Here is an 18,852-nt window from a genome sequence, read left to right on the forward strand (position 1 = left end):
GAGCGTGGAGCATCCGCAGGCAGCCGTTAGGAGGCGATGGGGGCGCGCGTCGCCCTGGTGGGGGCGGCCGTTGGTGGGGTTACCTCAGGAGCGCCCTGAGGGAAGGGGCGGAGAGAGGATGCCGGAGGGGCTTTGAGCGGCCCTGCGGGGAGCCGTCGGCTCGTGCTTGCCCCGCACACCGAGCTGCCCTGCTCTGTTCTCTCCCAGAACCACGAAAATATCCGCAGTTTGGAGGGATCCACAAGGATCGGAGTCCAACTCCTGGCTCCACACAGGACCGCCCTAAAATCAGACCCCATGGCTGAGAGCGGTGTCCTAACGCTGCTCGAACTCCATCAGTTGGAGCAGCCTGGGCAGCCTGTCCCAGTGCTCAAAATAGCTGAAAAACCTCGGGCCGCTGAGGTTCTGCAGGCTGCCAGGCGTGCTGGTAGTACTGCTGCACGCAGCAAGCTGTCGGAGCACATGCTGAGCAGTTAAAAGGTCTGCGTTTTGTTTTCTCTTCAGAAATACTCGTGGACGATCTGATTTGGGGGCTGTAATGCCAAGCTAACCTACTGGGACGGTGGCATAGCTTCAACATAAACACGGTGCAAGATGGTAACTAGTTATATAACCAAGGGCACCATGCAGCACTGAGCTGACAGTGGTGATTCTCTCTGACTAAAATCTGCTCCTTGGGTGGTTTCTATCCTGCATCATATAGAATATAGATTTTATTGAAGGCAAACTTAAATATGAACATTAATAAAGGCAAAGAGGATATATTTTTATATTGAAACACCACTGTGTATCAGCAGGTTGTATTTCTCTTACAGATCTGTATATCACATTTTGACCTGCATATATAAAGGTTTATCATTTAGCTTGGCCTTTCTCAGCAGATACAGCAGTTTCTGACTGATGGGAAGTATGCATATACTCTGAAAGATAGTTGAAGTAGATCAGAACAGGAGGGGGAGCTGTCAACGCATCAGGCAGAGAAGAAGGGACTGCACAGAAGTAAACTTCCAAGCCGGCGAGAGGAGGGCTTCTTGCTTTGCTCCTAGCAGAAGTCAGTGAAATGTGCTTCTCTCATGGTCTGGGAGTGGAAGCTGGGTACTTGGATGTGTAATGATCTTGTGTAGTGAAACGTTTATCGGAGAGAACTCTCTGAGACAATCTTTTCTACCAAGGGACCAGGTCAGCATTCTCTTATTTGTACTGATCGTAATTCTTTAATAAGTGACTGCTTCCCTTAAAACAGCAGGTTTTGTCACCTCGTTATGATGGCCATTAAGAGACATACCCCTTTCCTTTAATTGCTTGTAGCTTCTTTCTTCCAAAGACCTTATTGTTTTTCTAGCCTTTGATTTATGAGATACGTAACTGGAATAACAATACGTTTGTTTCTTTTTCGCACACTTAGTGTGACAAAATGTTGCTCTCTGATCATTACACATCTTCATTTACATAATCAAACTTAACATTCGTACTGGGTTAAAGCTTTGTTATAAAATTGTTGGGGTCACATGGTTTTGAGAGTAGAGCCAGAGAGATTTTAAATTACCTTTAATGCTGTAGAATCTACGCTACGGATGGGCAGTCAGCATTTTTGGAAACATTCACTGAGAAAGGGAATGGCACAGAAGGGAGAGCAGTCTTGTTTCATAATTCAGTTGTTTTACTTGCTGTCAGATTTCTCTTCATATTTTGGTTTCTTTTACTTAGGATGAAAGTGTTTAAGGTAGATCTGGGACTGCTCACTGATTCCATAACTGTTCTGTCAGCATCTTTGTTCTCAGCTTATTTCTAATCTCTCAGTGCTGCCTGCAGCTTCAAGCCACACTTTTACAACCAAATTCCTCTTGTTCTTTTAACATTTTTCAAAGGTATTGTAAATCCTGCTTCTCTTAATCTGTTCCTCTGATAGGAATTACGCCAACCTTACTGTGGTGTTTTTTTGTTTGTTTGTTTGCTTGCTTGCTTGTTCTAATTCTTACAAGAATATATCACAGCTTTTGTTTGAGTTGTCTTCTACCACAAGAAGAAGAGATGAGGGAAGAAAGTGAAGAGTGTTGAGTACAGGCAGAACTGAGAGGCAAAGACAGAGCAGCTGGGTTAATCCATTTGTGGGTTTAATTCCTAGCTACATTGGCTTATTTTCCAAAAATACTACTTCCAACTGCATTTCTGCCAAAATAACTTCAGAACGGTCTGAACGGTCAGTGAATCTCATTCCATCACCTGTGCTTAGCAAGCTCCTCTTTCTTGACATAAATCTTTCTTTAACCTGAGGCAAGAATGCATTATTGGGCAGAGCCCCGAGTGTCACAGCTGTTGGCAGACTTCCAAGCCTACATCTTAGTAACAAACTCATCCTTTCTAAGACTGCTGGTTTGTGTTAGCTTGGCTTGAGTTTATTCAGGGCTGCCATTGTCTTCCATCTTCTCTCTTTTGCTGCCTGTGATGTTTTTTTAGCTGGCTGTCAAGCTGTTCCAAGAAGCTGAAGCAGCAAAAAATTGGTTCTCTTTCAGCAGGGTTAGGTTTTGGTGAATTTGTTCAGTGTGCTTGTGCAAGCAGTAATGCCAGTGCCTTAGAGGGGGCAGGAGTGCAAAATGGAAGCAAGAGGGAAGGTGGGACAGCCACAGCTGTCTGGGATGTGCAGATGTTGCTGTAGAACTGCACCCTCTGTGAGAAAGGGGTGAGATGAGGCTAAGCTGGGGGAAGAGCCCTGTGCTCTTTCCCTTTGGTTGTGCTGGAGAGTTGGCTGGTAAGTGCTGTTTTCACATGGAAATTTAAAACTACTGAGTGCTCTTGCTGTGTTGTGCTTTACGTAGGGTATAAAATAAAATCCTCTAGCTATGCAGAGAGAAAGATTCTCATATTCCCTGTGTCCTTTGGCTCCTTCATTTAGCTTTTGTTTATTATGTCAAAGTAGCAATTAGATCTGGTTAACAGCACTTCAATGTCTAACATAAAACAGAATAAGCTTCTTACAATAAATTTTGACTTTATGGACTAGCTGCTTTTACCTGTTGCAGATATGACTGATGAATTTTCTTTCTTTAAGGTGAACTTAAAATGTGAGGAAGCATCTTCAAGCCCTATTACCTGAGCAGTTGGTTTACATTCTCATTTTTTCTATTCCTTCTTCTATTCCTAGCTACTGTATTAAAATTAAATTCATATTTGGGAAAATATGCCTTCAAACAATATTCAGACTTAAGCAGTGTTGTGATCTGGTGCAGGTGCCTTGCACGGAATAAGTTTTCCCCGGTTTTGGAGAAGCTCTTTGCTCCTCTATTTCTTATTTTCCAAATGGTAGTTCATTTGCTGACACTCAGATGCAGCACTGCTTAAGCTGGCTGAAGCAGACATGACAATTTGTTTCCAGCCTCTTTCTTCATCAGTTCAGTGGCAGGACTGTGCATGTGGCTGCCCAGTGAAGCAGATCTAGGAATTGGTTTTGGCTGGGAAAAAAAGAAAAAAAGAAAAAGAAAAGAAAAAAAAAAAAGTTGTTGTTGTGGATTAGCCCGCCCTCTGAATGACTCCACCCCTTGAATGACTTCATTGAGTGCTTCTGTACCAGGGCAATGAGCACTCCCAGAGATTTACTCTGGCTAGGGCAGGCCAGCATCTGAGCTACAAGCAGATGCACTGGTTTGGCACTTCACCTTCGCCAGTGTTTGTCTGCTTGTTGACTGTAAACCTTAACAGTTCCCCCACTGCCTGCCAGCTTTCCTTGCTGGAATAAAATATGGAGGTGGCTTATAATCAAGCTGCACTTCCCAGTTCAGAGAAGGAGGCTGCTCTGGAAGTTGCAGGGAGTCATCCAGTCCTTAATGGATGTAAAATGGGTCCCTGATAATTACAGATAAGTGCCTGTGTCAATTGTTGAGAATCCTTAAATGTAAAAAAGGAAGCTGTGTGACTGATTAAATAGGTCTGGTTTGTGGAGCTGTGCAATATTAGCTGTCATCAGTGGTTTGAGTAATTAGGCTGGAAGATTAGCAAAAATAAGACTTCCAGTTTAATTTCATTGCTAGATTTTGAATTTGAACAGTGATGAGAAAAGTTCTGAGAGTGAATCCATGTGTCCAAAATAAGACCGATACACACTGATGTCGGGGCAAACTACATAGCTAATGAACAGCGTTCGAGATACGCTGCATGACTATACAGAAGACAAAATTTGTAGGTAGAGGTAATAACTTGTAATGTTAGCCACTGTGGCTGGGAAAGTGTACGTGCTGTAGGGCACAGGCTCTGGTTTCTCTGAAGTTCTGCTGCACAGTGCGTAGCTGGGGTTGTGTGGTAGCTAGGAGGTTGTAAGTAGGAAGTCTTCTGAAGACGATCATGTTTCTTGCATAAGATCGGGAGGTAGATGTCATTGTTTGGTTTGGCTTCTTTCTCTTTCATGTCGTGTAGTCCCCATTAAAAGGGGAGCCAGAGAGTCTTTGGACTTCCAGCGGGTGGGTAACTGCTCCGCCAGTAATTGTTGGGCCGGCACCGAGCCAGTGAAATGATACTTTGCTTGGTCTGACTAAAAAGGACCTTGAATCGCTGTTCTGCTGCCGAGTTGAATTTTGGAACACAGGGGTCAGCATCTGCTGTAAGCTGAGCTTGCAGGAAGAGCTAGTGATATAATAAATCCCTCGCTAACTCTTTTTATCAGGGAACAAATGTGTATCTAATCTTCTCCATCCTCAAGTGTTGAAAAGAATGCTAACATAAGGTCACTTTAAATAGTGTTAGCACAGTAATAGAACTCCCTTTAAATAGGACATGCAGGCCTTCTTTCAGCATTACTGCATGAACAGAAAGGGAAGAGTTCGAGGGCCCTCTGTCAGGGGAGAGCTCTGTTCAGCAACAAGAGTGAGAAGAGGAACTGAGCTAGAAGGATGATCAAACCAGAGTACTCAGAACACAGAAACTGGGAGAAAGAGGGGAAGTATTTCTCCCTTCTAGGCATTCAGCTTCATGCATGTGTCCCTGTAACCTTCCAAAGCCACTGGAGCTCTCCCAGCCTTCCCCTGGAGGATAAGGGAGCAACAAGAGATTTTGGGTGGAAGGCAAACAAGAACTGTCCTGAGCACTCCTACAGCTGCAGCCCTGGTGATGGTTTAGCCCTGATGGGAGCACTGCGTAGGGCTTGGGGCACTGTCCCCTGCATACGGCACCAGGCAGGGAAAATGGGTATTTTCAACCTGAGGTCTTTTGGCTACACGGGCTAATTTTATGAGCACGGATAATTGCCTTTGCTATTGAAATTCATCTGGGTGAATCACAAATGATGCAAATCAACTTTGTCCTTGAGCTAAATGGCAGAGGTGCAGTGTCAGTAGGTTACACAAGTGTCCATGTGGCTAGTGTTCTGTAGGCTGACGGGAGAACAGTATTCTCAGTAGTCTTCGCCTTGCTCTTACGTGCAGTCTCTAGACAGGTTAGTTTGTGCCATCACCTTGTCATGAAAAAAAAGACAGGAAAAAGAAGACGAAGGGCTCTGTGGTTCAGGCATGCTTTGTTTTCCACTGATGTGTAATCAGGTATATGCAAAAGGCTTTGTATGTCATGCAAACAGCATGATCCAAGGTTGCTTTTTATGTTGGGCTGGCTGCTGGTTCCAGTACTCGTCCATAACCAATAGTGTGTGCGTTGTGCAGTTGTATTTCTGTCTGCTGGTGGAGGCTGTGAGCAGCTAGCAATTAGACCTTTGCTGTGGTGAATTTCATAGACAGAAGTGAGGATGATCAAATTGAGCCTGTTTTCCTATTTATTTCTGACATGAAGAATACACAAGATTTTGCTGGATCAGAACAAGAACAAACTTTGTATTTTAGCATACCTTTTCCATTGCAATTTTCTTGATTTTTTTTTTATTTTTTAAAAAAGGGCGCTGATTTTTGATTGTAGCTCTTAATTTTAACAAGCCATTTAAATAGGAAAGAGTTACTTCTGAGACTGGAAGCAGTCAGTAGATTTGTAAAGCAGTGTTAAAGGATATACGGATACAGTCGTGGGGTTCATACAGGTCACAATATGTGTTTGCAAAATAAATGTGTTTATGCACCAACACTGGGAGCACTCTCAGAGTGCTTGACCACAGGGCATAAAGTGGCAGCTGACAAGTGACAATCTGTCATCCTTAGCTGTTCTGCAGCTTTGCTGGCATCTTGGCAGCAAGCTCCATGGCACTGATAATTTCACAAATTTGAGACACGTACATGTTTGTTTCTTATGCTACTTTGGACAGATGCAGGGAAAGGTTGTCAGATGCATCTGCTAGTGTGGTACCTAATAATAGTCGGCTCTCTGTTCAACAGCATTCCTTGTATACCCTGGGTAAATGATGAACTGTAAGCATGTAAATGATCCGTCCACTGCGGCTTGTATTTTCCAGCCAGGACTAAAACAAACAAAAACACACACAAACAACCACTTGTTTTACACTTTTCTCTTTCAAGTGTTATTTCCAAGTTGAATTTAGCTCATTGTTTTCTACAGAACATAGCTCCAGCAAATCATATTCCACTGCACCTTAAACGCAATGGGTCAATTTTGTGACAGGAAGCAAAAGTGAAGGGTAGTTGGAGAATTTCAAAAAAAATAAATAGTGATGTTTCAAAGGCTTCTTGCTCCAAGAGGTGAAGTTTGAATGAGGGAGCCAACAGCTTCACAGATATATTCCTTCCCCTTGCCCCTTGCTGTCACCACCCTTGCGATGCTGCTGCCAAGACCTGATTTCTTTAGCCAAGCAAATTAATTTTAAGGCTGCTTTGCATGTGTCTTTGTAATTTGAGCACCATAGAAATTGTTAAATGAAAACAACTCCTCCTATTCATTGGTTTTTATTAACTGTGTTTATGCATTGGGCTGCAATGAGGCTCCAGTATCACACAATTTGCTGTTGCAGGCCATTCTGGCATATTTCAGAAACTGTCCGTGCTTTGTCTTAAAAATGCAAGATCTTGCAGTTGTTGGAAAAGTTCTTTCAGAACTCAATGTTCTGAAAGGTTTAAATATTCTTCTCTATTTATGTGTATATACATACATTGTCATCTTAAACCTACTTGTTCTTGCCCAGGCATACTCCAGCTTCTGTATCTCTTCTCTGCCTGCTGGATGTGTGTATGCTAGAAAATTGAAAAGCTCCCAGACATCTCCCAGGTCCTTGGCTAAGTGGTGTGTCACAGCCTGCATCCTGTGCGTAAATGCTCTCCGCCTCTCATCTCCCTGTCAGGGCAGTGGTGGCCTAGGTACAAATCACCTGGCGTGGGCCCAGATATGAGAAGTATCCATCCCACAGCCTTTGGTGTGAGCTCACCTGCTTGCTTCTCCAGCATCACCTGATGGCACCTGATGGCCAAATGGCATCTTCCACGTGGTCGCGGGTGCTCTAAAAGATGTGGCCCGAGAGACTGGTACCCAGAGAGACTCAGCTGTGTGCAGGCTGCATCTCCAAAGGTTTGTCTTCTGAGCGCTCTCAGGCTCTGTTTATGAATGGCAGGGGCTTTGATTCATCTGTACTTTCCTTTCCTCTGCTGAATTTTCTCACGCTGACACTATACTCTGTAATATTTCTCCTGGTCACAGAACACTAACTGTATCTAAATCCAGTTCTGCCTCCTGGGGACTTTTTGCCCTTACCCCAGTGGCATATTTGAATCCCATTTTGAGTTCCCCCCAACCTTATTGTGTGACCTTGTTTTACCAATGGCACTTCTGATTGATGTGGTCATCATCATGCTTTGCAGACTTGACAACAAAATTAATTTTGTTAGGGTTTCTGGATAAATGATTACATAATATTTGTCCTTTGGGATTCAAAGTTTATACCAGCCTTTTGCCAGACATATGGTACTGTAAAATATGTTCAAGCCAATTTGTTTAAGAGAGAAACCTATCCCTGCTACTCTGCTGCAGCTGCCATGAGCAGAAGTACTCAAACTGCATTGTTTTCTACACAGAACAGAAGGAAGAGTACCAGTGGTGTGTTTGACTGAGAGGCACACAGTTCTGCAGTTCCATCTCCAGGGATCCCGTTTCCATGCCAAACACGTCAAGTGACAATGACTCTGCCTTGCCTTTAGCTAGGTTGTCTCAGTAGTTAATTACCCCCACTTTAAATGTTTGCATTTGTGCTGGAGCGAGCATCCCTCATTTTGGCTCCAAGCCATTTTGTTCTGTGTTTCTTTTCTGCTAAAACAGAACTTACTACCATTGTGTTTTAACAAAAATGCCAGGTGGTGCTGGGTCCTCTGCCTTTCAGAAGTGTAAGGATATGGTGTTGTGCTTGGTTTGTATTTTGAAACTTCTGCCCAAGCATGCCTGGTGCGTCTGGTGCCGTTTGTGTGACACCGTGTGTCTGCAGTTTGTCGTGCCAGTACCCTTTGTCTCTTTCACATCTTCTACTTTGGTCTGCGCTGATACAGTATGAATCCATTCATTATCTCAGGTCATCCCATTAACTCTTAAAAAATAGCATTGCAATATTATTTTTAGTAGTTTTCTGAGGCTTCCCCAAGTTTCAGCAGCTTAGATAACTGCTTCAATAATCTCTGTATTTGAAAAAACAAACAAACAAAAAAAAAAACAGAGAGGTGGAGTCATTTAGATAGTAACCTCTGATTTTTTCCCCCCCTCCATTTTATTGCCTCAGAGAAGTGCCAGTCTTTGTTCTTTGTTTTTCTCTGCTTTAAGTCTGGAGCCAAAATAGATGCTCAGTTTTAGTAACAATGGACAGATATTTCCACACTGAAACAAATACACTGCCTGCAATTTGTAGTTCTTTTCAGTCTGGGTTGTGACTAGGGTTAGCCTAAAACTTGTCCATGTTTACATAAATCTGTACAGGTCAATTTTCTTTCATGCTCTTTCTTCTCAGACTAAGAAAGACACGTCAGTAAAATGATTAGAAACTGCAAAAGATCCGTTTGTTCACAGAAACATTGCACTCTGCATTGGTGAGTTGTTCTCTGTTGAAACTGTTCCTTTCTGGTACTCCTGTGTTTAGTTAGTGGTGCTATAGATGAAGATTACTCTAAAAAGCTTCATTATTCTGGTGTAATACAGAGATGGTCAAGCTAACCCTTTGCATTTTGGTGATGTCTATTGTCCATTAACCGTATTTTCCTACCTATTATTTTCTCACCCAAGAAGGCCCAAGCAGTTTGGAGGATGACTCAGTGACACCTTCCCCCACACCTTGAAGATCGGGGCAGGTGGCTGTGCTTTTGAAGAAAGCTCATTTAGACCACATGGCAAAGTTTGATGAGTTCTTCGTTAACTTCAGATTTATTTTTTTAAAGTTTGCATAACTTCTCTCATTTACGACTGCTTTAGTATGCAAGAATGCTAGAAATAACATGTTCTCAGGTAAAGGGAAGAAGGAAAGGAAACAAACCACATAATGCATCATTTGCTCTCTTAAGACAATTAAGGTGTGGCAGAGGAAGGTGTTGAAAGGATCCCTGTCAGGCCCTGCTTTGAAGTGTAAACTTTATATTCTGAATGTCAGAGTGAATTATGCCTTAGCTTCGCAGGCATATGCACAAGAGATTGCGGTGAGCTTGCCAGGCAGTGAGCTTATGGGCAGAGAGCTCATGGGCCGCATGCTTGTGCAGGAGTGCGTTGCTCTGTGAGCTGCTGAAGCCAAGAAGGGCAAGCGAGGCAATGCAGGCACCAGGGCCTGTCCTACAAGTCTGCCTGCGAGCATTAGCAGCGTGATAAAGGAAACGCCGTTCTGTGAGACTTCGTCACTGGGAACCGAGTCACAAGTCTCAAGAAGAAGGACTTATTCTTAAAATCTGAAGCTTGTAGTTGTACGGACACAGAACCATAGTGGTGTATTTAGCAGTATAATAGCACTGGAAGGCATATTTTGTTTTCATATTTAGCATGACTGCCCTGTGAAACAAGAGCCCCTTCCAGTTGCTGCCTCGGTGACACCACACAGGCAGTTGTTCTCCCATATCCTCCACTCTGGATGAGAATGCTGGAAGGAAGGGACTGATTTACCAGAAAATTAGAGGTGAGTCAAATCCAACTGAGGACTGCAATGCTTTTTGTTGTGCATTTTTTATTCATTTATTTTATTCAGGGAAAAGTATATGATCATGGAGACTTGGATGCTCCTCTCTCTTTCACTGAAGAGAGTTATGAGTTACCACAAAGCATATCAAATTTTATCAAATGCAAATTTTCTTCTGTTTCACTGCCCACCCACACAAATGCTTTCAGAGTTAACCTTTCAATATGAGAACTGAGCTTTGCTTTCAGAGATGAGAAACCCTTCTCTTGTTGAGAATCGTCTGTCTGATGAAAACTCGAGCGGTGAAAAGCAAAGTTTCTGTCAGTAACATTTCATTAATGGGTGGTTGTTTGAGTCTGGCATTTCAACAGTGTGATCACTAATTATGGAACATACTTGCTGAATGTTTGCTGTGCACAGTGGTCTGCAGTCTTCACATTGTGCTTCTTGTGTTAAACACATTAATGTAAGAGCTGCAATAACAACATCTCACAGATCAGCATAAGAAAGTATTGTTACTTTCATTTATCTTATAAGGCACCAGGCCAAAATTTGTGAGAACAAAACCTCTGTATCCCCATTATGCTGGAGCAAATCTCATTGAAATTTTGTTTTCTATATGTGATTCAGAGAGTACAACGTTATGGTTATTATCCATGCCTTCAGTGTTGTACTGGGTCTGGCTGGGATGTTAACTTTCCCTGCAGCAGCCCATCCAGTGCTGCGCTCTGCACTTGTAGCTAGAACAGCAGTGGTATCACACCGGTGTTGTGTCTGCTGCTGAGAAGTGCTGGCACAGCACCAGGACTCTCTCTGACCCTCCTAGGGGGTGGGCAAAAAGTGAGAAAGAAACATCAGCACGGCAGCTGACCTAAACCAACCAAAGGGATATTCCATACCATATGATGTCACACTCAGCAATAAAAGGTGGAAAAAGGAAGAAGAGGGGAGGGGTGGGCTCTCATTGTGAAGACGTCTGTCCTCCTCCCGAACACCGGCTACGTGCGTTGAGGCCCTGCTTCAAGGACGTGGTCAAGCATCGCTCATTTGTGGGAAGTAGAGAGTAATTTCTTTTCCTCTGCACTTCCACATAGCCTTTACTTGTTTTGTTTAGTTATTCCCTTTCCCCCTCCCTCTTCCCCTTTCCCTTTTTTCCCTTTAGTTGAATTGTTTAATTAATAATAATATTTCCTTAATTATATATATATATATATTTCTCTTTAATTAAATTATCTTTATCTCAACCCGTGAGTTGTTCTTTCCTTTACTTCTTCCCCTCCTCATCTGAGGAGGGGGAGTGAGAGAGCAGTTGTGGTGTTCAACTGCCTAGCATGGTAAAACCACCACAAGTGTCCATAAATTTGTTTTGTTTTCTAAGTTATAAACTGTCCAGAAAACTTGAAGTGTTTTCCTATGACTCAGAAGATAATCTGGAAAACAAAAGCAACCAAAACACCACACACAAAAAGCAACAACAACAACAACAAACAAACAAAAACAAACAAACAAACAAAACAGCCTTTTAATTTTTGGCTTATACAAGGATATGGTCATCACCTCATTCCACCTCAGATTTGTCTGTGCTTAATTGAGCATGCCAAAATGTCCTGGGAGGAACACTGCAGCATCATTTTGTTACAAATGCATTTTATTCTTGGAAAGGCTTTGGTCTCCCAGTTTCTTTGTCTTGGGATCTTGAGCATCCCAATGTCCAAAGGTGACACTAGCCTGCAGCTAGAACTTCAGGTGGAACTTCAGCTGTTTGTCTTCAGCTCTGTAAACCTTTTCCTCTCGTGTTTCTTTCTCTTTTCTCTTGACAACTGAGTGCCTTGGTACGCTGCAGATGCAGGTCCATGGATACACCTATTGGCTGAAGATACTGAGCGTATCTGAGGATTCGTTAGTCTGTTGTTTTTATCCTTGCATGATGCAGCATTGTTTCCCCCCTCCAGATACACTGCCTAACATATTAGTTTATTTAGATGTTTGCTAGAGGTTTCTTTGGTCTTCCTTGTTGAATACTCAATTGCCAGCAGTGGGTGTAGCTGCCCGTGTTGACAGCTAGTTCCATTTGCAAACACAGACTGCTCCCTTAGGCGCAATTCCTTTGTTAATGATGTTTCCAAGCTATATGGAGTTACGCAACAGTCATGAGAGTAACTACTGTCTTATGTCATACTTTAATCCTTTTTCTAATTACCATCTGTCCTTATATATGTTTTCAGAACTTGGATCATTGCGCTTACCTGTGAACTGAGCTTCCTGAGAGCAGATTTTGCATGTTTCATAGGATGCAAAAAGATTGCTGAAAGGAAGCGACTGGATTTTCAACTGTACTTCAACGCCTCCATGAAGAAGACAGGAACATAGTAAGCAATGCTTTTGATGATAAAGGGAGCATTCCTATCTGAGCAGTTTTTCAAGGAAGCAAAAATGCAACCTATTGATTATAGATCACCTTTTAAGACTTCCTGGGCATGAAAAGAGAAAAAAAAAAAAAAAAAAAAAAAAAAAGGAGTTAATCTGCCTTTGTAGAATATTGTTTGTTTTATTTTTCTATCAAAAGAGAATGAGTAGATTTACCCTGATGTTTACAGTCTTTAGTGGTAAAACTACCTAAATTGGAGAAGGAAATGTAGGTACCAGTCATATACACCATTATATTATTAGCTGTACTTATTTGGTCTATGAACAACACTTAGATCTTCCACTGAACCATCAAATGTTACCTACCATTGCATGAAGCATAGAAGTCTTCTGAGTGAGTCTTCTGAGAAGTCTTCTGATCTGAAATGCTGTCACTGTATTCCTGGGACCTGAAACAGCCTGCAACATTTGCGTAACTGCAGAGGCTTGCCCAGCTGTAACATGCTCTGCTTCCTCTAAGAGAGCTTAGCAAAAAAAGAGAGTAAGATACCCATCAGTTTTATCAGTAGAACAAATCATTGACTAATGCATGCAGTTTTTGTCCACCACCTTGACTAAGAATGTATTAGTTCCTGCTTAAAACATTTAACTCTTCTGAAGTAAGCATAGGACGTTGCTTTGTAAGAGCAGAAGCTTCAATGGGCTTCGTTCAGATCTAAACATAAGCAACTGTAATTCTGCTGAAATTTGAGAAGTGGTATTGCTTCGATAGAGATTTAAATTGATTCCTAGGTTGAGGTTTAAAATTCTTAAAAATTACATTTCTTCTGTGACATTTCCAGCTCAATGGTATATAGCCTTATTCACAGGTTTATGTATGTATTTACCTACATATTTACCTACTTATTTTCCAGTAAAATTCACACACTGTCAGATTCCTTATTTTTCTGTGCACTTCAGACTCAGGAATACTTTGACCAAACAACATCACGTTTGCTCCACTACCTGTACAACAACACGTCTAGTTTTCAGCAGAGCCTGATGTTAGGCCAGAATTAGTAAGCCTCTGTTGAGCTTTGTGCTGATATGACTAAACCAGTGCTTGAACAAGGCAGTTTAAAACTGTCCTGGTTATCCCTATAGTGTGACTGAAGTTGGAATATATGTGGAGCTTGTATGTAGGCTTTCGTTTGAAAGTCCTTTCTTAAACAAAAGCCTCTGCTGAGTTTTAATTATTGAGCTCGTAGCTCTCCTCCCTGATACTCTGTTCTACCCCTAAGAGACCAGACTGGTTTTCCTTCAGAACTTTCCATGGCATGTTCATGCCCATGATTCTTTATTGCTTAAGGCTGACAAGCAGTAGCATTGTTACAGTACAGTCTCTATTTTTCCTTCCAGTAGCCCAAGATAAATTAAAAAAAAAAAAAAAACTTTTTCCACTTCAGATTCCTCTCATGCAGCTGCTCAGGAGAATGACATTTCTCTCTAAAGCATGTTCAGAGGGAACGTGTGAATGCAGATGTCAGACTGCAGGAGCTGAGACTGGGAGTTGAACAGGTATCTCAAGAGCTGTGTAATTTTCAATGCTTTGCTCACAGAGGAGAGGGCTGTGATTCTCATTTGTCTATCTGATGGCAGCTTCTCTAGGGACCGTGTCTCTTTCAAACAGAAAAGAGAACTCCAACCTTCTTCATCTCATAATTGACCCTGCCGCTGCCATGATGATCCAGAAAAAAATAGAGCAGTCTTTTTTCTTTTCTCTTCTACCCTATTCTTATGCTAGTGAAAAATCCATTTATTTCAAATAAGTATTTTTTTTTTATTTAAATCCCTATCTTTGAGAAACAGGTCAAACTTGTCAGCCACGTGATTTAGTTTACTCATCTGTAAAACTGACAACATGTTTTTTTTCCGTGGCTGAGGAGTGTGGGTGGAGGGCAGTTATTTGTAATGTAAGTGAAAGAAAAAATACATTTTGCAAAGAATGGTTGTTTCTGGAATACTAGCTGTTAGATATACTGCGGTTTGAGTAAAAACCTTGGTATGTCATAAGGCTTTGTTTCAGAGACTAACACATTTTTATGGACATTCCAACTTTGAACCCTCCCATCAAGTTACTGGCCCTGCAGCAACATTCCTCAGCCTGGGTTACAGGAATACTATGCTGCATATATAAATCAAATATCAAAAATACTTGATAAAATATCAAAGCCAGGTGAATATTCACTTTTTGCTAACCATGCTGGGCTACAATGCTAGCACTTGGTATTGCAGTGACATTACTCAGTGCAATTCCACCACTTACACCAGCAGCAGCTTTTTTCCTCCCTTATCTTTTGCATGTCTTAGTGATGTTACCATATATGTGACTTTGTGTGGTGCAGTCAAATCCTGCGTCTGTAGATACCAAGCCTGAGATTAGTCACTGACTTAACATCAGAGCCAGGATGGCGTCATGCCTGTATTGTTATGGAAACAATTAGATCGCTGGGATGTTTTGCTAATAGAGCTGATGATGCCCTGGCTCTAAGTTCTACCATTTTTGTCACTGTTTGGAACGTAGTACCCAATGGATCAGTGTTCTCCAGTAGGATTCAAATCACTGTGAAAGGGGCTTTTTTATTCTGTCCTCTGCAAGTTCAGTCCTCAGTCTGAGGGTCCTCAGTCACCCTCTTGACATGCTAGTCTTCTGTACTTGGAGGTCAGATCTTGGTTTGACTTTCCCACTCCTGATGATATTTATTTGTTCACAGCCTTCTTTACAACTGCGTACCTCAGCAGCCATCAGCGCATGGTAGGTGCATTGGCTACAGAATGATCTCCATGTCACTGCTGAAGAGCAAAAGCAACCTTATGTGATTTGCAGCATAGCTGCCTTCCCCTGGCTTCCCTGTTCCATTGAACTTCTCAGTGGCAATGACGTGCCTTATGCATAACTGAATACCTTTGAAAATGAAATAACATTTCTATTCTTTAACAGTACAACAGTAAAGAATAGAGAAATACAGGAAGGAGTAGAGTTCTAGATGCATACTGAGTGTTTTCCTTACAGAAATTGGTCTACACAGACCTGACAAAAATGAGACTTCTTAACAGTAGGATTGGAGCGTTGTAGCAGAGCTGGAGTCAGTGTATCTAATTCTCAGTGATGACGGTAACAGCTAATGCTCCATTCCTTACAGTACTTATGAAATCCATTTAGCAAGAAAATATCTTTGAGAACTCTTAGTTATTTCTTTTTGTTTGTTTTTGGCATTCACCGTGAACCATCAGAGTACGTATCTACATTTTCAAATGTATTTACATTTTAACTATAATAGATTGTCTCCTGAGATTATGAAGTCTGTCATTTTCAGGAAAAACAAAATACTTATTTGTTAGGACAAGTACACCTGTTTTATTTTTGTCTTGTAGGACTTAGGTGGACTAGCTGGCCTCCAAAATATCTTTCCGCATGCATTTTCTGTGATTCTCTTGATTGTAGAGCACTTGTGATCACTAAGTGATGGTCACCAATACAGGAAAGTTTTGCAACTTGAAATAAAGTGAGGGTGATAGTTTAATGTTTGCTCAACAAAATGTCAGTTACATTGTAGTTAGTATGCCTGAATGAAATCCTAGTAAAAGATTTTTTCCTTTTTTTTTTTTTTTTTTTTCTTCCAGATGATACTTTGCCATCTGCCCCTTTGACTTTTAAAATAGTTTTATTGACATTAGCCACAAAAACAAAATGCCACCTGAGCATAAGGATTGTTTAAATGAGCATAAGTAGTTGTTTACCAAGGATTTAGATCAGCATATTAAGACAAATGATGTTTTTCAGTGCCTTTTTTTCTGGCAAACTGGTCGTTGTGCTGGTCTTTTTCTGACATGATACTGATGTAAAGGAAGACAAATAGTTATCTAATGGCTTGTTATATAGCCAAGATGATATAGCAAGAAATTACCCCAAAAATCAGCTTCTCTTTTATGAACTCAGGTAGTTTATCTTGAAAAAGCATTATTGTGATAAATCAGAAAATTAGACTGTGGCTATCTGTATTTCCTTTCAAGAAAAAACCAAATGCAAATACTATTTTCCTGTGGTATAAAATCATAGGAAAATTATTAGAAAACTACCATAGTCTTGGGCAACTTAGTAAATTTAGATATAAAATTATATTTATTTCATACTTTATGTAATTGGGAATAAAATTATTTTTTCCCATGATAGACCAAATCAAATAAATCCCCCTTGAACATCTGATGTCTTAATGTGGATTTTTAGATTCTTAAACTGATTTCTGAAAAATACTGGAGTGCAAACCAGCCTATTCAGCTGTCTGAGGTGCTCAGATGACAAAGCAGGTTAAGAGTTTTCTCCCATGCTGACTTGTCTTTTTTGTTTTTACAGGAAGGACCTTTCTTCACCCCTAAGTCTCAAACCTTGCTGGCAAAATGAATGTCATTGAAGTATTTTATTAGAGCTTATTTCTTGAGGTCCAAGAAGTACGTAAAACGTGGAAGAAACTGATGTAGATTTTAACTAAAATATATCGAGGATGATGGATATCAAAATGCTGAATCCTGTTGTTTTGATGTTTCCATAGGTTATGCCAACACCCTACAGTCATTGCACACTGGGGAAGCACGGAAGGATTCCCATTTACACCGCTGAGACATGCAGCAACAACTCCTGGAGTAATCAGGTGCCAGACTGCTTGCCTTTTGCTGCGCTTCAGTATCTTTTCTGCTCAGAGAACCAACAATGCCTGAAGCCATTGGCTTTCCCAAGCATTTTAAGACCCAGGAAGGTTACATTTTGAACTTGTTCAGATGTTGCAGTAAACTATTCAGTGAAAGGGGAATTACCTGAGATTCGGTAAGCTGTGCTCATCCAAATGCACAAATGCAATTGCATATGTGAAAATGACAACATTGTGCAATTTCCCAGAGCAGCAGCACATTTGGGCTCCAGTGGGTGAAGAGTCGCAGTGTTTATAGAGTTGCGTGGTGAAGCCCAGCAGTGAGGCTGCAGCAACTGGGACGCGTGAGGGAAGCCCTACGTAAGCAAGCAGGACAGGGCGAGGCAAAAACCTGTTAGCTCTTACCTGGGGTCTTCTGGACAAATGTACATTAGATACATCCTAGAAATAAGGCAAAGCTTCTTTTAAGAACACTGAGGTATAAAAATTAGGTCTCGGGTGGTCGTTTATGGTTCAAGTAGCGGTTTATATATTTATTATAATTATACACAACCTTGACAATCTATATTGCCATTCAAAAATAAATTGAAGTATTGTCAATTTGCACATGATCAGTCACTAATCAAGGTCCCATTTACATACATAGTAAACATTTTGCATACTTAAACAATGCTTTTATTTTTAATCCCCCTTCCCTCCCCTCAGTCTGGTGGTTATGTTTAGAATATGTAAACAAACATTTCCAACTATGTAACATTCAGCAACTACCACCTTTTTTTTCTTTTAGTTAATTTAATTAAACCATCTCAGCACTTTATAAGGGTAGCTGATAGATATAGCTCTTAATTGCATTGTGTTTAAAATATATCACAGTGCAGTGATTCCTGCTTTTCACTGCTTGAAGTGTATCCCTCTGACAAGGAAAATAGAAAATGGAGTTTGGTAACTGTCAGGTAAGTCACATGAGTCAATTCCCACAGTACCATTCTGTAGCGCCAATAGTTATGTTGAACGGTGTTCACTTGTACTTGTTATTTATATTTGTAGTAGACAGTTCAAGTCTTCAAATTTTAACTGTGGAGAACTAAGAATTCATCTAAGAGTCAGCTACCACACAGCTTCTCTAGCACATTAAGAATTTGTACTCCTAATGTTATCTTGGGAGCTGAAACTAAAATTTTAAGCCATGAATTTTTACTATCTTTGTCTTCTGGTGCTTCAAAGGCTAGAAAATACAGAATAATGAAAAAAGCATTAAGAAAAAACAACATATTCTCCCATTCAGTTAAAGAAAACTCAGAGCTCGTGGTGAGTAACATAAGCAGCATTAGTACTTACAGACAATACATTGATCCACATTTCAAGATTTGTCATCTGGAATTCAGTTTGGAATTCAGTTTAGGATAGCTCACTTAAAAGTCAGCATAGTGAAATATTACTGCATGTAACAAAAATCGAAGCACTGTTCTTAGAGATGAGGGTTATGCTGAAACTAACCAGCACCAGGCCGGGACAAGAGTACCTCCTGCCAAACTGTTTTGTGAAGCCTGAGCTGAAACACACATTAGGTGCTTCACCCGAAAAGCTTGGAGCGTTTAGGCTCCAACCGGTTACTGAGATTTGCAAGCACCTCCCGAAGGCAGTATTCATGCAGGAGGGTGACGCTACCAGATGCAAAAAAGGGAGAGGATTCGTCATTCAGATTCAGACATGCATAGCCAACTCAGTGACCAAGCAACAAAGGCAGGTAGGTATACAGTGTTAAAACTCCTTTGTCAGATGAAGAGTGCA

At 41.2% G+C, this 18,852-nt stretch overlaps 1 long non-coding RNA gene across 2 annotated transcripts; it reads left to right on the forward strand.

The window, feature by feature from the left end:
• The first annotated feature begins 222 nt into the window (after positions 1-222).
• LOC118167215 lies at positions 223-18,506 on the forward strand. Of its 2 annotated transcripts, XR_004751021.1 has the most exons (5): positions 223-480; positions 12,235-12,917; positions 13,822-13,933; positions 16,770-16,864; positions 16,966-18,506. It is a non-coding gene; the product is annotated as an uncharacterized LOC118167215 (long non-coding RNA). The 2 variants fall into 2 exon arrangements; XR_004751020.1 differs by having other exon boundaries at positions 12,235-13,933.
• The last annotated feature ends 346 nt before the right edge of the window (positions 18,507-18,852 follow it).

The sequence above is a fragment of the Oxyura jamaicensis genome, chromosome 4 (assembly GCF_011077185.1).
Source record: "Oxyura jamaicensis isolate SHBP4307 breed ruddy duck chromosome 4, BPBGC_Ojam_1.0, whole genome shotgun sequence".
NCBI classification, from domain to species: domain Eukaryota; kingdom Metazoa; phylum Chordata; class Aves; order Anseriformes; family Anatidae; genus Oxyura; species Oxyura jamaicensis.